Below are 21,876 nucleotides of genomic sequence, written 5' to 3' on the forward strand. Positions count from 1 at the left end.
TAGTAAAGTCATCTACAAGTTAGTTATGTGACATCCAAGAACCCAGCAGTTCTCCTGTCATTGCACTGTTTACCTTCACGTTTTTTAGATAAAGTGTTGGAAGATATTCTAGTCCAAAGAATACAGATGGAGAAGTAGAAAGAGAGTTTATACGTTGAGAGCCTAATGTCACTGAATTTCTAGAACCAGGAATTAAAGTCACAACTATTCACATTTTGTTCAGAACTCCTTTTTAGGCTAATTTTTACGGAAATTCTGCCTCAAAAAAACAACTTTTTAGCAGTTCCAAACTACTGCCGAGGTTTGGTTGGGACCCCAAAATGACACCCCTCTATCCGTTTAACTCCTGAATCCAGAATCACTGTGTCTGGTCGGGAGGATTGGACATTTCAAACGCTATGAGTTGTTCACACACATGCAGACGAAAACGCTTGTTATCTTCAGACAAGCACACCCCAAAGAGAAGGAAAGAACAAAGCTAGGCATGCCTAACTGGTCTAGGTCCGCCATCCAGAGAAACTCATTTCCCTCTCAGAAGCAATAAATGAGGTTACAGAGAGAAGCCTGGGCTATTAGGTCAGTGATGCGTCATCACAGAGAAACACAAAGCCAAGGTCCAAAGAGGTTACCCCCAGACCCTCAAGAACATTATCTTTATAAAAAATTTTGAAGATTATGATATTCAATAAACAAGGGAGTTAAAGGCAAAAATGAAAATATCAGCTGATGTCAGTGAATTCTATATTCTCTCAATCGGCAATGAATGGAGTCAAAGAAGTGAGCGGAGCTTTTCCTGTGGCCATTTTTGTAAGAAAAAGGGGAGAAGTTAGTTCTTCATGTTATGGTTAGCAGTCATGACTAACAGAAAAAGTGACTACCAGAGGAATGATACGTTAAAATAAATAAATAAATAACCTCCCTTTTTATGTTGAGAATTACAAAACTTATCAAGAAACACAGGCCCAACTTTGATGCTCAGACATAACAACTCTATCAGCCTGCAGGCTTAGTGTGTTTCCTTTTCCTCACTATTTATACTTAACAATCTTATCCATATAAATAAGCAGTTTCTACATGTCTGTAACAGCATGTAAAAAAAAAAAAAAAAAAAAAGAGCTGAAAAGATTTTTATCAACTTTAGAGAGTGTATTTATTATGATCTGATGTGAAAATTACACTGTGTGTAAGGACACTTCCTCTGGGGGTTGGGCTCCTGACAGGAATTTCTAGGCCAAGGCAGACCCTCTCAGAATGCCATGAGGCCATCTCCGCAAAAGACCTAGTGTGGATCCTCAGACAAAGGCCAAAAGGGACAGACATTCTGAACTGCAGCCACTGATGTGAAATGGAGCATCTTCACACACAGGTAATTTTATTTTTTTCATTTATTTTTATTTTTATTTTTTTAAATTTTATTCAAGTATAGTTAACTTACAAGGCTGTGATAATTTCTGCTGTACCACGAAGTGACCCAGTCATACACAGACACAAAGCCATTCTCTCTGATTCTTTTCCCACATAGATGATCACAGAATACTGGAGAGAGTTCTCTGTGCTCTACAGCAGGTCCCCTTTGGCCAACTGGTCCGTGTATCTCAGTGTGCATAGGCCAATCCCAAACCCTAACCGTTAAGTTTTTCAAAGTCTGCAAGTCTATTTCTGTTCTGCAAATAAGTCCATTTGCATCCTTTTTTAAAAAAGATTCCACATATAGGAGATATCATACAATGTCTGCCTTTCACTGCCTGCCTGACTTCTCTTAGTATGGTAGTTTCTAAGTCTATCTAACACAGGGGCAATTTTAGAAAGAACCTTCCAAGGAATTTATTTATTTGTTTTGGTTAGATTTGATCTCCTTTTTAAGGCAGTGTGAAATAACTTTTATAAAGAGGATAAAAAATGAGTTAATTGACCAATTTTATTTTATTTTTTATTTTTTAGCCTCACCTGTGGAATTTCCCTGGGCCAAGGATAGAATCTGCCCCACAGCATCGACCTGAGCCACTGCAGGATCCTTAACCAGTTGGCACCACAAGAAGACTCCTAACCAATTGTTGGTGACTAGTCCAAAGAGGTTGAGCTTTAGTGATGAAGCAGATCAGATACATTTTTTTCATGTAAACTTGATTCCTCATGAAGCCATTTGCTCCCTCCTCCACACTAGGCACAGAGATTCTCGCTCCTTGCAGTGGTCTTCTTTAGGCCAGCAACTCCCTGTCCACCTTACCTGAAGCAGTGGGCAAAGAACTGGCCTTTTTCTGTAACATTGCTTTCATTCATTCTTTTTTTTTTTTTAATTTAATTTAATTTTATTTTCCCACTGTACTGCAAGGGGATCAAGTTATCCTTACATGTATACATTTTTTTTCCCCACCCTTTGTTCTGTTGCAACATGAGTATCTAGACATAGTTCTCAATGCTACTCAGTAGGATCTCCTTGTAAATCTATTCTAAATTGTGTCTGATAATCCATCCACTTGAGAGTCAGCCATGCTTGGGTTCAAGTTCTGACACTACTACTTAATAACTATGGGTCCAAGAAACTGTTTCTCACCTTCTCTGGACCAAGTAAGTGTCTAATTCCCAGGGCTGTTGAGAGGATTCCGTGAGAAATTTCCTGCAAAGCATGAAAGCTTTATTTAGAACACAGTGAGCATCAATTGAGAAATATTATTATGTACATAAATATTAAGCACACTGCTAAGCCTTGTGGATCCACACTAAAGATTACCGAGAATGTATTCCTCTTTCAAGGAGAGAAGATAGGCAAAGAGCTAACCATAACATGATGTGAAGAAGTTTAAGGTCATAGCTGGATCATTAATCCTGAGACTGTAAATTTGTCTGGTTCACTTCTTAATTCCCAGCATTTCAAGCAGTGACTGGCCATCATTATGCAGTTGGAACTCAATAAGTACTTTTTTTCCTCAGAAGGTGATTTTTTTTTTACCATGACCATGGCATCAGGAGGTTCCTGGGCCAGGCATTGAACCTGCTCCAGCCATAGCAGTGGCAAAGCTGGATCCTCAACCTGCTGAGCCACCAGGAATTAGCATTTTTTTAAAGCAAAGTCGTGGATGAGTTAATGCCTGAATTATTGGACAAATTAATTATAGAGAAATAGACTATGGATAAACTAGTAAAGGATCTATTCTTTTTCAGGGCAAGTGAGAGTAAGGCATTGAGTTTTGTTTGGGAAAAGGAGATAAATATTGAAAGCCTCTTCTTCATATGGGCCAGCAATGAACACAACATTGTATATCAATTATACCTCAATTTAAAAAAAATGTTTTTTTTAAGTAGGGACTGGGGAGGAAAAGATTTCTGAATGAGGCTTTTAACTCTGGGTAGAAAACTTCCAGATTGTACAATTAGGATAGGATGTTTGAAATCGAAGATACGACAGCATCAAAAGTTCAAGGGTAGAGCCTCCTTGCCTGACTGCTTTCATCTCTTAATAAGTCTATTTGCATCTCTATCTTAATAAGTCTATTTCTTGCCTATCCAAAAAGAAAAAAAAAAAGTTCAAGAGTAAGGATGTAAATGGGCTTTTAAGGGGCTCGATGGAACCCAGGCATGAGGGGAAAATCTGGGGAAAGGGAAGAAGAGGCTGCAGAGGTAGCTTTGAAAGATGCCATGATGAGTGACTGTGGATTCTTTGGCATTTGGGCTTCATCCTGTAAGCAACGGGAAACCACTGAGCCTTTTTAAGGAAGAGAGACACATCCGAGATTCTGACAATGCTTTTGTGTCTACAAGTTTCTGACGTCCACCATGGAGCTTTGCCCCCACAAATTCCCTATCATAAAGGAAAAGGCTGTCGTTTATCCTGTCTGTATAAGTCCTGCCCCCAGGCATCCGTACATGAGGCGATTTTCCATTTTATCTTGTAACATCTAATGCCATCAGCTTTGAAGTAAGCATGCTTTCTTTCAAGTTGCTTGGTATGCTTAATTCTGTGGTTACCTGATAAAGTACCCAATGTTGTAAAGTTTAGAGCTTATTTCTTAACATTATAGATAAATCAAAAGAAGAACGATCATAGTTTCGGATTGGAGTTCATCAAGGAAAGGTTTCTCCAAGAGTCAGGGTTTAGGGACTGAATATAATGCAGTGAATCCATTTTATACATCGTATTAAATGGAAAAAAAATATGTATCCGAGAAGAAAATCCAATTTAAAGACTTCAGAGATCTGATATCTCCTTAAAATTGTGCTGGCTACAATACAGTCTTTCACTGCAGAAATATTTATTTGCCTCATGAATCTTGGCCCTATGAGGGAAAATGGCAGTTGCTGAAATATAATTTAGGACTGCAGAAAAAGTGAATTGAGAAAAAGAAGTTGAAAGCTAAGATGGTCTACGTAGAGATCTTAATGGAAAAAAAAAAAAAATACAAAGAACCAAGTCAGATGTCCAGGATTTTAGACTAATTGCCCCTTTTGGAAAAAAGGAGTACAAAATTGTCTTTCAAAATTTCAGAAGTAAAATTTGATCTTGTGTTTAATACGCAAAGCCCCCTTGGCCCTAACACATCTTTTCTATATCCCCATTTACAGGACAAGAGAGTTCAAGCTGTTTATGGCAGGAATGTCTACCTTTGGGCTTTTTAAACCAGGTTCAAACCAATCCCAATCTCTTTCTTAGGTCTTAAAATAAGATCAAACAGTGCAAAATTCCCTTACTAGTGTTTAAGCCCAGTTGCCTCTATCCAGATGACTCCTATAATCCAGCCAGGCAGAACACCTCACCCTGCTGTTCCTGCTGCTTTTCTGCATGTCCTTTGATTGTAAGTAATTATCTCCAGCTGTCCCTGCCCCCTGGCCTCCTTTAACTCCTCAGTGCCTGGCCTTGGAGACTGTCATGCTGTAGGAAGCTTGGACTCCTGAGTATCATTGCATGAAGGGCTTGAGCACTGGATGTGAAAATAAATACGCTCTGGCATCTAGATGGTGCTGTGTCTTGACAATCTTCCCCAAGGTCCTAAAAGACTTTGAATGTACAAAGTCAAGAGTAAGAAGGAAAAGTCCCAAGGAAGCCTTCCCAAATTCTAGTTGAATACTCTTTCCCAGATTATGATATGTCTAAATTCATCTACCTTTACCCTAATGGGAAAAAAAAAAAAAAAAAGCTAAAGGAATCTTTTTTTTTTTTTTGTCCCTTTGCCTTTTCTATAGCCGAGTCCTCTGCATGTGGAAGTTCCCAGGCTAGGGGCCCAATCGGATATGTAGCCAACAGCCTACACCACAGCCACAGCAACGCCGGATCCGAGCAGCGTCTGCAACCTACACCACAGCTCATGGCAACGCCGGATCCTTAACCCACTGAGCAAGGCCAAGGATGGAACCCGCAACCTCATGGTTCCTAGTCAGGTTCATTAAACACTGTGCCACGACAGGAACTCCTCTTTTTTTTTTTTTTCTTGGTATTTTCCCACTTATTCTTTTAAAAATGGTCATCTACATTTGTAAAGTTTGTGAAACATTTCCTGAAGTACTCTTATCTTTGTATTGATCTTTACATTGAGAGGCAAAAAGAGCCATAAAATTTCCATAAGAACAAACGGGTTAATCTTTTGTTTGCATACTTATATAGGAGTAAAGGAGAATATCTGTTGTTTTCAAATATTTACCCTTGAAATTTCTGTCTTAGTCAATAAATGCCTTATTTTTCAACGTTAACTTTTAAAAATTTGAGGTAATTCCTGATTTGTGTAAGTATTAGTTGGGCTGATAATATTTTTCATAAAGCAAAGTTATCAAATTATAATTTGATTATATTCCAATATTTGATAAGAGTTCATGACTACAATTCTTCACCATTTTAGAATCATACAGCTTTGGAAAAAACCTTGGGTTGAATCGCTTGGTGGATGTCTTGGGAAGTTTTCTGTGCTTTTGCACCTTCTGGATAGAGGCTTGTAGCAGAAGGGGGAAAAAAAACATTCCTGAGATTAATAAAGTTAGTAAAGATAGGTAATTAGTAAAGTTACCTATCTATCACAACTGACTATTCAAAACTTTGCATTTTACACTTTTCAATTCAAACACATGAATAAGAAATTGGGCTTAAGAATAAAGGTTCCTTTTTGGCATCAAGTGCTAAAAGATTTCCCATCTGAACCTCACAATAGATGTAAATTTTCATTCCTTGAGATTTACACAAGTAATGACTCAGCTTTGTTTCAAACGAGGGATACTCTTGAATAAAAAAGGCATCATGTAGATGAAGGCTCTTCCAGAGTTGGGCTCTCTGGCATGAAGTGTCAGAATTAAAAAGAAATTATCACAGAGTCTGTCCTGACCTCATTAAAAACCAGAAGACCTGATTCTCCCTTTGCCTGTGGGAGAGATGATTGGCACCATTTTTGGAAATGCAAGCTGGAACTCTGTAACAAAAATCCCTACAAATTATCCAGTTATTCCAGTGTAGGAATTTGTCCCATGAAAATATTCGACCATGTCCACTATGAAGCACATACAAATGTATTCATGGAAGTATTCTCTGAGTGTTTCAACACTCCCAGTGTTATAACAACAATGTAAACTTCCAACACTGTAGAACTGACTGATTGAATAAATGATGGGGTTTTTTTGTTTTTGTTTTTTGGCCTTTTAGGGCCACACCTGTCTGTGGCATTCAGAAGTTCCCAGGCTATGGGTCGAATCAGAGCTGCACCTGCAGGCTTATGACACAGCCACAGCAACGTGGGATCCGAGCCATGTCTACCGCCTACACCGTAGCTCACAGCAATGCTGGATCCCTGACCCAATGTGAAACCAGGAATAGAACCCACATCCATGTGGATACTAGCTGGACTCATTTCCACTGAGCCACAATGAACTCCATGATGGTGCATTTTTTTAAGTTGTAATACTATGTTGTCAATAAACACCATTGAGGAGCATATTTAATGATATGAAGGAATGGAAGAATTATACTTTAGTGGAATGTCAAATCATAAAGAAGTGTACACTATAATTCCACTGTAACAAAATATGTCTGTATTGAGGTCAGCAGCCTAGTGATGAACAGTGCTGGCTCTATTCTCAGCTTATCCACATGTGGGTTACCTTCACAACTGAGGCTGATGACCTTGGGAAAGCTGGTTGTGCACTCCAGACCTCAGGTTTCTCATTGGTAAGTGAAGGTAAGAATAGTGTTTACCCTCTCCAGTATTTGTCAAGGCCAAGTGGCTACTCCCTGTGAGGTCATTAGAAAAGCTCTGGTTCATAAATGAACTTGATAAAGTTTAGCTATTATAATTCTTATTAATAGTATCATCTATATTTATATTGAGAAATATAACAGATAATAATTATTTTTTTCATTGTGTGCCTTTAAAATTTTCTGTGGTAAGCCTGTATTTATTTTGAAATCACACACATACACCACACAACCACACACACGCACACATTCAGTCCATATATGATGCATGTTATTTGATTTTCAGCAAGTCATCTTTTTTTCGCTTTTTTTTAGGCCTGCATCCACGGCATATGGAGGTTCCCAGGCTAGGGGTCGAATCGGAGCCACAGCTGCCAGTGTACATCACAGCTGCCAGCCTATACCACAGCCAGAGCAATGCAGGATGCAAGCTGCGTCTGTGACCTAAACACCACAGCTCACGGCAAAGCCGGATTCTTAACCCACCAAGCAAGGCCAGGAATCGAACCTGCAACCTCCTGGTTAAGAGTCAGTTTCATTTCCCCTGTACCACAACGGGAACTCCCCGGCATTTGATCTTTCAGCCTTGGTCTCTTCATCCACAAAAAGACAGTGGTCATAAGCTACTTTATAGGATTATTGTTAAGTCAAATGAGTACCCGTATCTTTTTAGCTATAATTCTTAAGCATTTTCTAGGTTTTATGCTCTGGGCTAAGTGCTTTCCATACATTTTCTTGTGAAATCCTCACTCCAAGGAGGAAAACATCCACAGCAAGGATAAGTAGCTATTATCCCTATTTTCAAATGAGGATTGAAATCTTACAGAAACATTTCAATAAAAGCAATTTATCCAAGGATATACTGAAATTAGACAGAGCCCTGGGTGGAAACTTATTTTTATGAAGACGTTTTTCTGACTTTAGTCTTTCTTAGTCACTGGGAAATTTGACTCTGCCATTATTGTTAAGGTAATAGAATGCAGTTTCCAGATACAAAACAATAATTCTTCTGTAATGTACTTTTCTCAGCAATGTAAGTTACAAAAATGTGTTCCTACTGTAGCTCAAAGGGAATCTGCCTGTTCAAAGTTTCCTCTGTCTATGCCGCCCACCTTAGAGTAATAGTTCTGGGTCTATCCTCAGTGACCAATACACTTTCTGTGCATAGTTCATATTATTATCCCTGGATCGAGGATGACTGTATGATTCTGATGGTTATATTAGTTTCTTGGAATAGACACTTTCTCTGGATACCTATTTTATATGCCTTGCCTGCGTATAACACTTCCACCAAAACTACTGTCCATGGACTTACAGGATGTCTCATCCACCGTCACAGTATTCCACATGGCATTGCTTCTGATCAAGGAAACCACTTCATAGTAAAAGAAATGGACCCATACTCAGGAAGTCACTGATCTTATCATGTACCCATCCTTTTGAACCAGTGGGTTTAATAAACAATGAAACAGTCTCTTGAAGACCCAGTTTCAGTACTAGGTAGTTGTGAATACCTTGCAAGACTGGGGCAGTATTCTCCAGGAAACCATATAAACTCTAGATCAGAGGCCAATATGTGGTGGTGTTTCTCCTACAGCCAGTATCCACAGGCTAGGAATCAAGAATTGGAAATGGAGTGCTACCCCTTACTGTTTCTCCTAGTGATTCACTAGCAAAAGTTTGGTTTCCTGTCTTCATGACCTTATGCGCTGTTGGTCTAGAGACCTTAGCTGAAGTGCTTCTACTGGGAGACGCAGCAATGATTCCACTGACTACCAGTTGGACACTCTGGGCTCCTCATGACCTTCCTTAATATTAGTATCTGTATGTATTTATAGAGAGAGAGATCTTTACATACTGCATATGCATATATCCATATCCATCTATCTAAATCTGCTACTGTTTCTGTTTTTCTAACAGTTAAAGTGGGACACCTTGCTCCATATATTAAATATAATAGGGCGTCCTGAGACTTGATCCTTTTGTTGTTTATTTCCTTTTTTTGTTGTTTTTTTTTTTTTGTTTTTTTAGGGCTGTACCTGCAGCATATAGAGGTTCCCAGGTGAGGGGTCTAATTGGAGTTGTAGCTGCTGACCTGCACCACAGCCATAGCAATGCCAGATCCAAGCCACATCTGCAACCTACACCACAGCTCATGGCAACGCTGGATCCTCAACCCACTGAGCTAGGCCAGGGATCGAACCTGCATTCTCTTGGAAGCTAGTCAGATTCATTTTCATTGAGCCACGACAGGAACTCCCCTTGTTGTTTATTACTTGATACCTCAATACAGAACTTATTTAATTTTTAAAAATTTTTATTAAAATATAGTTTATTTACAATGTTATTTTAGTTTCAGGTGTACAGCAAAGTGATTTAGTTTTTATATTCTTTTTTAGATTCTTTTCCATTATGATTTATCACAAGATATTAAAAATAGTTCCCTGTGCTAAACAATAGGTTCTTCTTGTTGGCTATTTATTTTATATTAGTAGTATGTATGTGTTAATCCCAAACTTGTAATTTATCCCTTCCCTCTATTCCCTTTTGGTAAAAGGGAATTTGTTTTCTACGTCTGTGAATCTATTTCTGTTTTGTAAATAAGTTCACTCTATCAGTTTTTTAGACTCCACATTTAAGTGATATCATATATTTGTTTTTCTATATCTGACTTACTTCCCTTAGTATGATGATTTCTAGATCAATCCATGTTGCTACAAATGGCATTATTACATTCTATTTATGGCGGAATAATATTCCATACACACACACACACACACACACATATACACACCCCACATCCTTATCCATTGCTTTCATGTCTTGGCTACTGTAAACAATACTGCTATGAACATTGGGATACATGTATTGTTTCAGATTATAGTTTTCTCCATCTATAGGCATACGTGGAATTGCAGGATCATATGGTAGCTCCATTTTTAGTTTTTTAAGGAACTTCCGTACTGGTTTCCATAATGGGTGCACCAATATTCATTTCCTCCAACCATGTAGGAGGTTTCCTTTTTCCCCACACTCTCTCCAGCATTTGATATTTGTAGACTTTTTGATGATGTGAAGTTAGAATTTACACTCAGGGAAGATTACTCTTATTCTTGGAAAAGTCATTTACAAACTCCTTCAGTCATAGAACATAGCATAATACTTATCTACAGTTTCTGAATAGAGCTCTTAGGATTTCCTAGAAAAGTTTCCCAAATATAATTGCTTCATACTGAAGTTTAATTGTTCCCTTCCAGTGATATAAAAACTTGTTTTCTTTGTTGTGGGGAGTATCTTTACAGATAGCAAACTAAATTTAGGCTTCCTCTCTGGGCTTAGGACCTAAAAAGAGGACTCCCATCTGTATGAGAAGCAGGCTTCTGTGACGGGGGTGCGAAGGTGGGAAACTGGAAGGAATGAACTGTCATGAAAGGGCATGGCCAGTGTTCTTAAGGAAAGCCAGCACATACACTTGTTATGTATAACACAGAGGGTAAATCCAGGTCAGGAAGGATAATAGAAACACTGTAGATTGAGTTTATGAGATACATCTATTCTGAAATGCAGAAGAACACAAGGAGGCCAATAAAGTAATCGCCCAGGACAGTTGCTAGTATCTGGGGAGCAGGCACCTGGTGATGTGAAGCATCTTATGAAGCATAATTGCCCCTGTATTGAAATCTAATTTATCAATATCAAGTTCACTACATAGAGACATGATAAATATAATATTTGAAAAAGGCATCTTTAACACTGGGAATAAGAAGCAGTGTTCCTGATTTGCACTTCACTAAGAAATCTTATTCCACAGGTTGATCCCATTATTGAAAAACTGTCGCCAGTAGTCCCAACATATTTGTGTGTAAGTTCCCAATAATTAGGGTAATAAGCTAGGCCATGTGATAACCCCGTATCAGTTACTAGGGGCAGATGGAAGTCATTACTCTAAGTTACTGGGTTTCCTATATCTCATGGATAAGGTGGCTTCTCTCTGGTCTTTATTAGGAGTGGATTTCTTCAATTTACATTGCCTGAGAAATTGTATTAAAGAAGGTTATATTTATGTATTTGGAAAAGGCCTTTTAAAACATGAAAATTAACTACAGGGTTAATGAGGAAACTTCCAGTGGCTCAGAAAGGCCATATGGTATCACAGAGAAAGTCTTAAGGGAAAGTCAAGGTTTAGTCCTACCACCTACATTTATTGTGTCTCCTTGGAAAAGTCACTTAACTTATCGTTGTCTCTTTCTCCAGCTGTAATAATATTCCTACCTCATATCTCAGAGGCGTATTTCAAAGATCCTTAAGAAACACAGGCCAGAATTTTATTACTGCTTGGGAATAGCTTTTAGTGCCTCAGAAGATAGGGCTGAAAAAAAATTAAATACAGGTTCAATTGTGATGCTGGCATTATATATCATATCTCATCTTCCATTTCATACTATGGAAAAACTTTAAGTAAATTTAGATCATACCATGCTTTTAGAGAATGTTCATGGTTAACTCAACTTCAAGTTTTTCCTCTGGAAAAAAAAAAAGAAAGAAAAAAAAAGGAAATGCCTATATGGGTTTTTGCCAATCTCTGTTCACAGAAGCATTTTTTACAGAATTACTAGAGGTTTTATTACCTTATATTTAGGATGTGTGATAATAACAACTAAAAAAAAAATAGGAGTGCTATTTATACTATTCCTACAGTCTCCTGGAATTAAAGCACAGCATATAATTCCTGCAGTAGGTGTTACCTTTGGCATTCAATATAAAAATGTGTTGAAATTCTGAAGTGTTATGTAAGTGTTGATTATTAGTAGCAGTATACCATGAGAGAAAATTTAAAAGGCAGGATTCAAGGTATTTTTCACTTTCTTTTTTGCTCACATTTAGATTTTCATGAAAACATAAGAGTTTTACTCTCCCCCTTCACAATTATTCCTTTTTCTTTACAAGGGCAAACTAGATGGCTGTCCTAGTATTTTTAACATAGGTTTTATTGGTGACAGAGAAGCATGTAATATGTTTTCAATGATTATAAAAATCAAACATTAAAATCACATGCAACATGCTACATCATGTGTGAACCTTGAAAGTGTTGAGCTAATTGAAAGAAGCCAGATACCAAAGGCCACATATTGAATGATTCCATTTATATGAAATTTCCAGAATAGGTAAATCCACAGAGACAGAAAATAGACAGCGGTTGCTAGGGGGTAGGGGCAGAGGGGAAAAGGGAAATGACTGTTAATGGATACAGGTTTCTTTTTAGGGTGATAAGAATGACCTGGAATTAGATAGTGGTGATAGTAACATACTTTGTGAAAATACTAAAAACTGCTGAATTGTACACTTTCAGAGAGTCGATTTTATGGTATCCAAATTATTACTCAACAAAAAATTACACACAGAAAGAAGTAGATAAAAAATACATTTATTTAATTTTAGGTCTGTTAAATCTAGCAAGGCCAAGAAAATGTATTTTTAATCTTTTAAATGTATTACTTTATGTTTAATGTCCCAGAAATTGTTTAATCATCTTAAATCTGCAGGAATTAACCATTATCTTATGGAAACAATATTGTTGTACTTTAGTTTTACCTACTGAAAATTTCACTAGCCATGTTCTATATGATTTTGTATCTCTTATGGTGATTTAGAATCCAAAGACTTGGGGTTCCCATTGTGGCTCAGCGAGTTAAGGACCTGACATTGTTGAGAATGTGGGTTTGATCCCTGGCCTGGGTCTATGGGTTAAGGATCCAGCATTGCCATAAGCTGTGGTATAGGTGGCAGATGCGGCTCGGATCTGGTGTTGCTGTGGCTGTGGTGTAGGCCTGCAGCTGCAGCTCTGTTTCAACCCTCTCCTGGGAACGTCCACATGCCACAGGTGTGGCCACAAAAAGAAAAAAAAAAAAAAAAAAAAAAAAGGGTGAGTTCCCGTCGTGGCGCAGTGGTTAACGAATCCGACTAGGAACCATGAGGTTTAGGGTTCGATCCCTGCCCTTGCTCAGTGGGTTTATGATCCGGCATTTCTGTGAGCTGTGATATAGGTTGCAGACGTGGCTCTGATCCTGCGTTGCTGTGGCTCTGGCTTGGGCTGGCGGCTACAGCTCCAATTAGACTCCTAGCCTGGGAACCTCCATATGCCTCGGGAGCGGCCCTAGAAATGGCAAAAAGACAAAAAAAAAAAAGAATCCAAAGACTTGAACTTGAGTTCTCTTCTCTATGAAATATGTCTTGTGCTATAGAATTTGACAGAAATGGTCTGGAGCTTGTGTGGGTGACATAGACTAGGGCAGAAAGTGCTAGATACTCACCAAACCCGTTGTATGCCACAGCCTGAATCTAATGAGAGGGCAAAGAACATGCAATAGTTTGAACAAGGGAAGTTTATTATAGAGAATAATTAAATTATGATAGAGAAGTAACCATAAAGATGTAAAGAGAACTCTCTCTAATGAACATTCTATGGCTGAAGGAGAGTGTCCAAGGAAGGCTGACCTTGGAACGCCAAGCCTGAGTTTCAGAACTCCTCAGAGAAGTGTGGTTGTGGTCAGCTGGAAGGCAGAGATGTCCTTGGTTTCTGTAGGTCGGAGCTGGTCCACATTCACAGGCAAGCAGGAAACAATACTTCAGGGGGCAGAGCACCTGAGAATGATGATCAGGTGTTCAGAAAGGGTTGGGTGTTGCTGCTGGCGGGAGGTCTGGAGTATGTGGTACCCACATGAAGATGGATGTTGGGGGGGTCACCAATCCTATGCTGGAGCTGCAAGGGACTGTATGTATGGTCTAGGTGTGCATGTATGGTCTGTATGTATGATCTAGGTGTGCTGCTGAGACACCACACTGCTGGATGTCACCACACACAACACCAAGGAACTGTGCAGCAGGAGCAAGAGAAAGCAAAACTCATTAAATTAGACCAGGAAGAGATTCTCCCTTCCCTCTTCCAGCAACGCCTATTGACAAAGCTTCATGTAGATCTCACTGCACAGAAGAAATGTTTTTTTTGTTTTTGTTTTTGTTTTTTTTTGTCTTTTGTCTTTTGCTGTTGTTGTTGTTGTTGCTATTTCTTGGGCCGCTCCCGCGGCATATGGAGGTTCCCAGGCTAGGGGTTGAAACGGAGCTGTAGCCACCGGGATCCGAGCCGCGTCTGCAATCTACACCACAGTTCACGGCAACGCCAGATCGTTAACCCACTGAGCAAGGGCAGGGACCGAACCTGCAACCTCATGGTTCCTAGTCGGATTCGTTAACCACTGCGCCACGACGGGAACTCCACACAGAAGAAATGTGTAAGGAGTCTGGTCTGACATTGGAGAGCATGCACTAAAGTGTCAACATGGAGATAAAAGTCAGTCAAATATGTGCTCAGTTTTTTTTTTCTTTCTCTTATGCATACAGCTTGGCCATATTTATCAGCTCCTGCTATAGTTAAGTGGAATGATTGATACAAATTCTAATCAATAGGATGTACATAGAAGTGATATGATTTACTTCAAGATGGTACCCTTACAAAATCAAGATTTTCCTAAACTGGAAATGAAGAATTCTGAATCCTCAGAGGATGGCAGATCCATAAGGTGGAAACATCCCAGATTCCTAAGTTACATCTTTGAGGAGAGACCTCAGGAGAAAAATCATTGATAATGATGTTCCATGAATTGAAAACAAATTCTTATTTTGTTCAGCCATTGGAATTTTGCAGTTGTTGATGACAATAGTATTTTATGACTAATCAGAAAATAGGTATTGCAAAGTTAGGTGCTACCATTAACAATAACCTAAAACATGAGGCAATAGCTCAGTGCTCAGACAGTGGGCAATGAGAAATGAAATATCGGAAGCTGAAAAGCTGGCCCGCCATGTAGTGTAATGGTAAAATATTTGATGAACTGTACCTGCAATAATTTGAAAGGTAGATCTTCCTAATAAGCATATGTTTCTGGTAGAAGTGGTTGAGAAGAAATAGTTTTCGAATATGTTGGTTTACTGGTTGCCTTTAGCAAAATATCACAATAAAGAGTTGGGCTCAGAAAGGAAGTGACAAGTTTGCAAGTAACAATGAAAAGGAGAGAAAGAAATCAGAAATTTGGAGCTTTACAAGATTGGAAAATCTGACTGTTCCTAGACTTCAAATAGTGATGTATAGGACAGTGGTTTTGAGAAATGAAGGCCTATTAATGCTCATTCTTGTGGCAAATAACCATTTCTACATATGTCTTCTTCTTTTCAGATTGCCTCAAGGTAGCCACCACTAAGTTGACACAGAAAAAGAGGAGTGGGAGGAAGGAGAGAGAAAGAAACAGGGATTCGAAAGCAGAGACACAAGTCATGCTCAGAAAATTACATATAGGAAAGAACTTTGGGTACAACCAGACGCAATGAACTGACTACAAGCAAATAGACCAGAAAACTATCAAGGAAATAAGCTAAGAAAAATGTCCACCCCTCAAGAAGAACATATACTTCAATATCCTCTTCAGAGGTCGTCATAGAAAATGATGGCCTCAATGATAATATTCCTTAAGGATAGAGTCAGAAGTCACAAAGACAAGTGCATAAGACAATTTCTCCTAGAAAACAGAATGAGTCTATTGAAGGAACATCCCTTCTACAAAGGTAGAAGTTCTTCATACTCTCTATCCTGTGGGGTTTCAGAATTGCTATCGACCAGTGACTGCTGTGTTTCCCATTTTTGTTTTATCATAATGGGTTATTGTGGCAATCCTATTCACTCTTCTCCTTTGCATATTGGGTGTTGTGATGGAAGTGTATTTATTTATTTATTAATTGATTTTCCTTCATATGGCCACACCCACATCATATGGAAGTTCCTGGACTAGGGGTTGAATTGGAACTGCAGCTGCAGACCTATGCCACAGCCCAACAACACCGAATCTGAGTTGCATCAGCATCCTATGCCATAGCTTGCAGCAACACTGGATCCTTAACTGACTGAGTGAAGCCAAGGACTGAACCTACATCCTCACCAACACAATGTCGGGTTCTTAACCATTGAGCCACAATGGGAGCTTCCAGATAATTTATTTTTTTAGACCATGTGTTACTGGATCACAGGAATCCACATCTGAACTTGATAGAGAGGACTATTGAATGAAGGAGCTGGGTGTCATGGCAAGTTATCTCCCACCAGGAGGAGATATTTTAGCAAATATGCACGAAAGAAAGAATAAAATGGGCATTTGATTACCAGAAGGGCCAACTTTAGAAGACTTTAGTATTGAACTCAGTTTTCTTTTCTTCTTGTGTATAGGTGTGTATAAAGGTGATAGTTCACCTTTATAACTTTTGGCCAAAAGAATATGGGTGCAAGTGCCACATACTACTTCTAGACTTGCTCTCCATGCTCTCTTTAGTCATTTCCCAGCAGCTAAAAGCATAGGACTCCTCAGCCCTAGGGGACAGTGGAGTCTTTGTGCTATTACTTGGAAAAAAAATTGCTCAGAGGAGCCACTAGACTGAGGATTCTCATGCAGAATCACTGCACTTATTTCAATGTTATCCACTAGATCTCTGTGGTTGTTACAGAAGTTAGCCTTGCCAGACAGATGTTCAGGACCATGCTGAAACAGGCCATAGATTCAAGACATGGGTCTGTGTCAGAAAAAGTGGTCATGACTTGGGTGAAGTGAGAGATTGGGGGGAGAGGCAGAGCAGAACATCAAAGTCCAGGGATCAGTGTTGTTGAGATACAGATGAGGAATTAGTTCTCAGAGAAAGAAGGAGCAAGAAGAACCAGGGGAGGGATGGCGATGGTGCGTTTCTAGGTCAGACTGCTACCTGAGAAGACTTTCGAGTATTAAGCACAGGTTATTCAGCTTTTAAGGAATGATGTCCAGTACCTGGCTTAATCCCCGTCACCCTAGAGTGGCCATTCTACTTACGGTTCAAACCAGAATTTTCTTCAAGAGCATCAGAGATGCTTTCAAGAATTATCCCAGCAATCATGGTAGTCCTGGAGAAACTAGATGGGGAATTCATATTTCCCCTATTTACAGTCCATGCAGTTTTAAGATCAAAAGAGTAAAGTAAGTTCAATCAAATAAGTAGAAATTTCTAAATGGGAAAGTGAGCAAATTTTTGTTATTGTTGGTCCTGATAAATACTTTAAAATCAACTAATGAATGAAACATTCCATCATCTTACCCTTAACAGATTTCTCAGTATCCATTTTTTCAGGAGGAACTTTCCTGCAACTGCAGCAAAAATTGGGCATTTCTTACAAACTCTGTTCACAGCGTGTTAGTCGGACAAATCCAGATTTCCTCAGCCACCCCTAAGAGAGACCTTTAACTGGGCTCCTCCCCAACATACATCTCCACACACATCGAGCAGCAACTTCATCGTGGTAGGGAGCAATTCATTTTCCTGTTGACCTCATGAAGCGATGCCTGCAGTGTGTCTGCAGCTGAGTGCAAAGTGCAGATTAGGAAGTAAAGCCCCTGCTCCCTTGATGCATTAACACAGCCTCCATTAAGTTGCTCGACCAGGGAGTGGATCCTGGGGGTTGGGGGAGCTTTCCTGCTCCAGGGGTTCTTGTCCCCCGGAGTCATTTTCAGAGGGATGCCAGCCCAGCACAACCCGTTTTTAATTTATTTCCACATGTGTCTCTCTGACATTTGCTGCCCGTGTTCCCTTTTCCACCCCCATCCCCTAGCCAGCCCCAATTTAGGAAACTCAATATTAAGATAACTAATGGAATTTTTTTTTTTTTAAGGGAAGCAACAGAGGCATATGGAAGTTCCCAGGCTAGGGGTGAAATTGGAGCTATATATAGCTGCTGACCTTCGCCACAGCCACAGCAACACGGATCCAAGCCACGTCGGTGACTTACATCACAGCTCATGGCAAAGCTGCATCCTTAACCCACTGAGTGAGACCAGGGATCGAACCTGCATCCTGATGGATACTAGTTGGTTTTGAAACCCGCTGAGCCACAACAGGAACTCCTGGACGTTTTTAGCATAACCAATTTCTTAGCTATGCATTGGATAAATTGCTAGAAAAGAGATTACACCTAAAGTGAAATTTCCATTATAAATGTTAATATTGGAAAGAATACCAGGAGAGTGTGTGACTCAATTGATCTCTGTTAGGAAGAAGGAAAGTTATAATCACTAGGCTTCCAAAGAGCCTGAGGACAGAGGCTCCACATATGTGACTGTCCTTCCCGTCAAATCACAGCACAGCTTCCCACAAAATCACAGAAATTGTTTTCTAAAAATGGATTAACATAAAGTCTTTAGAATAATAGGTATATATAATAAATGCTAGATAAGTGTCAGCTTTTATTACTGACCTTCTAGTAGTAGACTGGTACCTAAATAACCTATAGTATTTGGTTTTACAGTAACTAATATGTTAGTATATATACAGAGTGTATAATATTAATGTATTAAGAAAATATGCTAAATTATTATTTAAAAGTTGAAGTATTAATAAATTTTATGCTAAAAAGGGAGAGAAAGTAAAGATGGGGGAGAGACAGAAATAAAGAGAGACAGAGACAGAGGAAGAAACCTCAATCTGTATAGGTTGAGGAGAGTCGTTTAGGGGGAAAGCAAAGAGGAGATAAATGTAGTGATGACCACTGGATAAGTGGCTTAAGTTTGGAAACCTTCTCACCATTTGGTAAAAATGATTAAGTTTTGTTCTGTACTGTCCCTCATTACCCTAGTACCTATAAATGGACACTACATCAAGACAAAATATGGGAGTTCTCATTGTGGAGAAAGGGAAATGAATGGGACTAGTATCCATGAGGACACGGGTTCAACTGGTCTCGCTCAGTGGATTAAGGATCCGGCATTGCCGTGAGCAGTGGTATAGGTCACAGATGTGACTTGGATCTTGCGTTGCTGTGGCTGTGGCATAGGCCAGCAGCTGAGGCTCTGATTCGACCCCTAGCCTGGGAACTTCCATATGCCACGGTTTCCGCCCTAAAAAGCAAAGCAAAAAAAAAAAAAAAAAAAAGACAAAATGCATTCCCTGGGAGATGGCAGGTGGGAATAGTGGTTAAGAGGTATGCTCTGGAGTTCCCGTCATGGCTTAGTGGTTAATGAACCAGACTAGTATCCATGACACGGGTTCCATCCCTGGCCTTGCTCGGTGGGTTAAGGATCCGGTGTTGCCATGAACTGTGGTGTAGGTGTAGATGCCGCTTGGATCCCTCATTGCTGTGGCTGTGGTGTAGCCTGGCAGCTACAGCTCTGATTCAACCCCTGGCCTGGGACCTCCATATGCCATGAGTGCAGCCCTAAAAAGACAAAAAAAAAAAAAAAAAAAAAAAAGGTGGGTTCTGAGGAGTTCCCACCATGGTACAGGGGTTATGAATCTAACTGCCACAGCTTGGGTTGCTGCAGAGGCTCAGGTTTAATCCCTGGCTGAGTGTGGGGGTTAAAGTATCCTGTGTTGCTGCACCTGCAGCTTCAATTCAATTCCTGGCCACGAGGGAGCTTCTATATTGCAGGTGCAGCCATTTAAAAAAAAAAAAAAAAAAGAGAGGAAAGCTCTGACATCTCCCTAACTCTGTTTGTCTGTGTATGTGTGTTTCCATACTTTAATTTTTATTAGCACTGAAAGGGATATTTAAGGTAATAAAAGCTGTTAAACTGGAATCTGGTATCTAAGGACTTAGTGACTTCACAGTCTACCTGGGGTAGGGGGGTGGGTGTGGGGGGGTTCACACGCACACATGTTCTTGACAACCCTGGGGATATAAGATGTGTAGCTGGATAATGTAATTAACATATTCAACCCAATTTCCTTTCTTCCCACTATTTCACTCTCCCCACCCCTTCCCAACTGATTTCCTAATTTCTCCTCCACTGGGACTTTACTGTTGAATATTCTTTAGTTCAGTGGATGCCAAAAGTAGAAGGTGGAGAGAGAAGGCAATCCCTGCCTGGCTTTATAGTTGATAGCTTAGATTTGGAGGGGGCATGTTAAGGATTCAGGGCATAGAAAACACTTTAATAAGGTACAAAGCCGACGGACAAGTAAGGATGCTCCACGCTGGGGAGAAGGGATGGGTGGAACATACAGCTGTTTGGTTTCCTCAAGCCGAGTCCTGAGTGGAGGGTGATGCCCTTGGACAGATTGGAGGTCACGGGAGCAGAAATGTGTTTAAATCTGAGGCAGACTGATACCTCCTCCCTTGTGCACTGAAGCAGCAGTGGCAGAAGGGAGAAGGGCCTCAGGCAACCTACTAAGACTTGCCTGGATTTGCTTTATGTGTAGTCTTTTATTTTTTATACTTATTTATTTATTGCTTTTTAGGGCCACACCCTCAGCATATGGAAGTTCCCAGGCTAGGGGTTGAATTGCAGTTGCAGCTGCCAGCCTACACCACAGCCACAGCAACTTGGGATCCGAGCAGTGTCTGTGACCTACACCACAGCTCAGCCAACGCAGGTTCCCCTATGTGTTTTCTTTTTAATAACAGTTTATCCAGTGCATAGCTAAGAAATATTGCTGAACATGTCTATTCAATTTGTTTTTAACATTCAGTTCAGGAATGAGGCAGTTTGCTCTGACCAAGGATGGAGGCCAGGAAGGCAGACTTTTGCAGCTGTGTGGACAGTGGACACCGAGGATTAGATGCCTCTCCCCAGCCCCCAGTGTGTAGCATGGAAGCCCCTCCTCCTAATCACAGAACCCTGACTGTGGGGCTAGCTTCACGATGGTGAGACCTATGCCGTCACTTAGAGCTCTGTATTCACAAGAGGACATCACTTAATGTTCTGTTGTCCTCATCTCAAAATTCTTATTTTTTGAGCAAGAGGCTTGCATTTTCATTTTGCACGGGGCACTACAAATTACGGAACGCTTCCTGCTTGACTTCTATTCTCTTTTCTCAATTCCAGTAGAAACAGGAATCCAAATAGAGCGATTCGAGAAAAAGAATGTTTTATTTTCTGGGCTTCTGAGTTGCATGCAGGTTGGACCCTGTACCAATGACGCATAGTCAAGGTCAGATGCTGGAAGGTGAAGCATGTTCAGATCGCAGAAGGGAGCAGTTAGTGTTTATATTGGAATGCAGAGTGTCTAAGGAGAGGGGAGAGAGAAACCAGGAGACCCTGTCTGGTGTTGTGAGCATGAACAGTCTTGACTGGAACAGCTTTCCAGTGGAGAGTAGCAGAGTTGAGACAGCCTGGTACATTCATGCATATGGGACCTGGAATATACAGCCACATTCAAGGCATTTATATATAATATAAAAAGCAGCACCTTAGCAAGAGAAGACAGCTAGGGGTGGTACTTTGAATTTATTTGTTTTTGGTTTTTGTTTTTGTATTTTTTAGGGCAGCACCCATGGCATATGAAAGTTCCCAGGTCAGGGGTCAAATTGGAGCTGTAGCTGCTGGCCTACGCCACAGCCATAGCAATGCCAGATCCAAGGTGGGTCTGTGACCTCTACCACAGTTCACGGAAATACCAGATCCTTAACCCATCGAGTGAGGCCAGGAATCGAACCTGCGTTCTCACGGATACTAGTGGAATTCGTACCGCTGAGCCACGATGGGAACTCCGGTACTTTGGATTTATGGATTTAGATAAAACTGACACTAACTCCTAGATCTGTTGCTCCCTTTGGAGCACATCAAGCTTCAACCTGCCCCAACCCCAAAAGGGGGAAGACTCCTATCATTTTCAGGGGAGGGTGTCTGTGATGATAAAGTGACATGCAT

This window comes from Sus scrofa, chromosome 4, assembly GCF_054392235.1.
Source record: "Sus scrofa isolate SSC_HxYL_T2T_F1_AM1 chromosome 4, Sscrofa_HxYL_maternal_Yorkshire_Landrace_v2.0, whole genome shotgun sequence".
Taxonomy (NCBI): domain Eukaryota; kingdom Metazoa; phylum Chordata; class Mammalia; order Artiodactyla; family Suidae; genus Sus; species Sus scrofa.